This window comes from Chrysochloris asiatica, unplaced genomic scaffold, assembly GCF_000296735.1.
Source record: "Chrysochloris asiatica unplaced genomic scaffold, ChrAsi1.0 scaffold00136, whole genome shotgun sequence".
Lineage (NCBI taxonomy): Eukaryota > Metazoa > Chordata > Mammalia > Afrosoricida > Chrysochloridae > Chrysochloris > Chrysochloris asiatica.
In genome coordinates, this window is record NW_006408654.1 from 9,195,676 (window position 1) to 9,200,272 (window position 4,597).

A 4,597-nucleotide genomic window follows, 5' to 3' on the forward strand; every position below is an offset into this window, starting at 1 on the left:
TTTTCTCTCCTGGTTTTGCCCCTGCGAGTCTGCTCATGAAGTTATAGCCTTGTAGTGGTGGTGGCATGTGAACCAGATGTCACCTAAATGTGAAGGAACAGAATCCTTCTCACTACCCAGAGGAACTATTGACCAAAGTCTGAGCCATTTGATTTCTCTATTCTTCCACCACGTGGCAGAATTAATTTCAGGAAGTAGAATAGCAGGGTGAAATTAAAGTCCGAGAGTTTCAGCCAAGAGAGCAGAGGGACCAGACTGTGCCGTTAGTGTGAACGCACTCCTGGGACATCATGTCTCACCTACAAATGAAATTCCTGTGCAAGAACATCAAGAAGTGGAACCTGAAATTGAGGCAGGAAACCTAAAGCTACGGGGGTCATTGGCTGTGTGCCTATCAGAAACCAAAAATGGAAATCCGCCTGCAGAAAGTGTGGGAGGTGTAAAAGATAAAAATTCCCTAAAATTGTCTATGAATGTGGTACTGTCAGGAGCCCAAAATGGAGCTATCTCTAAAGAAGCATTGGAAAATGTAAACATTTTTAAATCCCCCCAAGAAATCTGCCGTTTCGACCAGGTCACCTCCTGGACCATATGCCGAAGACCCCAGGTTTCTTGTATAAAAAGCTATCATGTCTGGTTATTGATGAGGCTGATGGAATCTTCTATGTTGGATTTGAAGAAGAATTAAAGCAAATTATTAAACTTCTGCCAGTACGCAAATAGACCATACTTTTTTCTGCCATGCAAACTCGAAAAGTCGAAGAACTGGTGAGGATTTCCCTGAAAAAGGAGCCCTAATATATTGATGTTGATGATGATAAAGCCAATGCAACCGTGAATGGTCTTGTGCAGGGAGGAATACATTGTTTGTGCCTCTGAAAAAAGAACCGTTCTGCTCTTTACATTCCTTAATTAAAAAAAAAAAAAAAAAAGGAAAAAAGAAGCTGATGGTGTTCTTTTCGTCCTGCAAGGCGGTTAAATTATACTATGAGTTGCTGATCTACAATGATTTACCTGTCTTGACCATTCATGGAAGGCAGAAGCAAAATTAGCAAACCACATTCTTTCAATTTTGCAAGGCAGTGTCAGGGATATTATTTTGTACTGATGTGGCAGCTCAAGGACGGGATATTCCTGAAGTTGACTGGATTATTCAATATGACCCTCAGTACTATATTCATCGTGTGGGTAGAATGGAAGAGATGCTGGCATGCCTTGGTCATTTTGCTCCCAGAAGAATTGGGTTTACTTCATTACTTGAAGCAATCCCAGTTTCCACTAAGTAAATTTGAGTTTTCCTGGTCCAAAATTTCTACTTGAAAAACTAATGGAAAAGAACTACTTCCTTCATAAGTCATCCAGGAAGCATATAAATCATATATTTGAACATATGTTTCTTATTTTCTGAAACAAATCTTTAATGTTAGTAATTTAAATTTGCCTCAAGTTGCTCTACCATTTGGTTTCAAGGTGCTTCCTTTTGTTGATCTGAGCATGAACAGCAATGAAGGCAAACTTAAAAAGTGAGGAGGAGGTGGTGGATTCAGGTACCAGAAAGCCAAAAAGGTTGAAAAGTACAAGATCTTTAAAAATATTATCAAGAAAACTCCTTGTCGAGGTCCTATGTCGGGGTCCAGCCTCAACAAAGAAGTGTGGGTATCACAAAGGTGGGAGATCTGGTGGCGAAAGGGATAAAGAAAGAGAGAGATGAAATATATACAAAAAAAGACACACATAGATATGATGCAAGCTGGCAGGTAGACAGATCTGCAAACATATTGCCTAGCATTGCACGGATCTCACTCTACCTCAGTCTTTTATTCTCTCTTTTAGGAAGGGATTTGTTACAAAGGGAGGATGTAATTCACAAAAGGAGGATGTGATTCTTTAGATAAGACAGGATAAGGAACTGGAATGTGATTAATCATTCAAAACAGGACATAATGATTCACAGGAACAACTTTTAAAATATTTTCATAGTTTTTCTTAACAATCTAACATTTTTATTTTTACAGAAAAAAGGTCCAATCAAGCTGTTATATATTAACTTTTAGGGTTAAATGATCTAGAGCAGCGACGTGCCGTTTCTTAAGGATACTTAAAAAAGCAAAGTTCCTGAAAGGAGCCAAGCTGTCTCTGTACACTTTGCAAACTTTTGTTTGTGAGCAAGATCTCAGGCACCAGGCTTCATTTACCTGTATCTAAAATGCTACATTGTTCTTAATTATCACATTTCTATATACTTTCAGGAGGAAGAAAAACATCTGGGTTAAACTGATTATATTCAGAGGCGGTTTAATGGGGCTGCCACTATTATCCTCTAATCCAACATTCCCAGAATTTACCATTCCACTTTATTTACAAACCTTGGGTAGTTTTTCTCTAAAAACCTTTTTCTCATATTCCCAATATACCTGTTCCTGGCCTTTCTGAATTATCTGAGGAAACTTTTTACTGCCTCGGCTCTAAAAAGGGGTTTCAAACCCATTATTGTTCATGGATATCAAACATAACTGAATAATCAAATAAGGAGCAGTTCTGCCAGGTGGCTATCGCTTGTTCCTCAGAAAGATTTGTTCCCAGGACTCACGCACTGCCAACACAGTGCAGGCATTAAGAGAGGCATTGTAAAAGAAACCACTTTCTCAGAAGCTACAATTACTGGAGTTAGAAGCATAGAATGAATAATATTAGGACCAAAGAAAATTATACAGAGGTAGCCAACTAGTGACTTTGCAAAAACCAATGAACCCGGGACATCAGGAGGTCACTTCCTTTGGCCCTCAGGGTCCATGGCTCGCTATCCTTCGGAGGTCCCAGGATTGGATTTTCGTCCATGTCACAGGGCCACTGATCAACCCAGGGTCTGCATATGCTGACGCCAGCAACTCCTAATGGCAGGCAATTCTCATACTGAAGACACACCTTCCCTCATCTTCAATAACTGTCCCCAAATGGACTTCCTTCCCCTGTTCTAACAGAGAGATGTTGTAGCCTTTAGGATTTGGACTGATTCATTGAGTTTAAATTGACTTGGACTTACAAGGACTGAGGACTCTTCCAGCAGATGTTTTCTTATTGGGGGTGAGAAGGGTAATACTTCCAGTTTTCTTGGTTGCTGAAGGGCAAAACAAAGGAATACTTTTGGTCTTTGTTGTGATGGTACAGTAATATTAAATATTTGTCCTTTAAATATTAACTATAAAATAGATATATGCTATAGCAACTCAAAACCAATGTTGTTGGCATCATTTTTCTGTGTGCCAATAAATATTTCTATAGAGTCCTGTTAAATTTTTGCATTGGTAAGAACATCAGGTATCAAGGAAATAGACTGATAAATATAGAAAACACTGTTGCACATTTGGAGGTCCAAATGTCCTGTCTGGATTGTTCTGGATTTCATATCTTAACTTCTGGATTCCTCCTTTCGCTTCCTGGGGTCTACATTCTGGGCATTTCATAACTTTCTATTTTTGTTTCTGAAATAATATTTCCAAAAATATACAAAATCAAAGGGAAGAATATCTAATCCATGGACAAAGTAAATTATGTTGATATTTTGGTATATATTAAAAAAAAAAAAAAAAAAAAAAAGCCCAAGCTTTGAAGTCAAAGATTGAAAAAGATCCCTGAGAGCCAGATAGTGTGAGAAAGCTCATGGAGAAGAAAGGGCTCAATATGAAAGGGGGACAAACAAGAAAGAGATCCCAAAGTATTTTGTACTACTATCCAGATTCACCCTCCCTCAATTACTCACTAGATCTGATCCCACATAGCACACCAATAACTTTGAAAACTGAAAAGTAGGCTAGATCACCTTTCAGGTTTTAGACTAATCACTTGTTGTTGTTGTTGTTGTTAAGTGCCGTCGAGTCGGTTCCGACCCATAGCGACCCTGTACAGGGTTTCCGAGGGTGTAAATCCTTACGGGAGTAGAAAGCCTCATCTTTCTCCCGCGGAGCGGCTGGTAGTTTCGAACCGCTGACCTTAAGGTTCGCAGCCCGATTCGTAACCGCTACGCTACCAGAGCTCCTTCTAGTAGACACAAATTCAGTTAGCACTGAAAAGGTTTTGAAAATTCTACCAACATTTGAACCATAGCCCATACCACATAAGACTGGAAGGAATTTATACCCAGTTCCTAAGTGGCTCAGTTGCTTGCTTACTGAAACAAAACAGCAGTAGCAAAAGCATTTCCCCAAAGTGCAAGCAATCTGGTAGAGTTCAGAATTTAAACAAGATCCAGATTCTCATAATAATATTTAAAATATCTGGGAACCAATCCAAAGGTACTCAAAATATTAAAGAACCAGGAAAATCTGAAAAATTCCCTAGGGAAAACAAAATCAACAGACACATACCCACTATACCCCAGATAAATGGAAATATAGTCTCAGTATACATATAAAAGTTATAAAGAGAAAACTATAAATGAAAATTTTAGAATTGAAAAATACTGTTTTTGTTTTGTTTTTAATTCACTGGATGAATTTAGTAGCAGACTGGAGACATTAAAGAAATAGTGAGTGAACCAGAAGGTTTACTAGTAAGATAAATAGAATATTGTACACTTGTGGTATTTCTGCTACTGCAA

The 4,597-nt window shown here is 38.5% G+C and overlaps 1 pseudogene; it reads left to right on the forward strand.

Moving 5' to 3' along the window:
- The first annotated feature begins 407 nt into the window (after positions 1 to 407).
- On the forward strand, positions 408 to 3,466 carry LOC102813724 (annotated as a pseudogene).
- Positions 3,467 to 4,597: the final 1,131 nt, after the last annotated feature.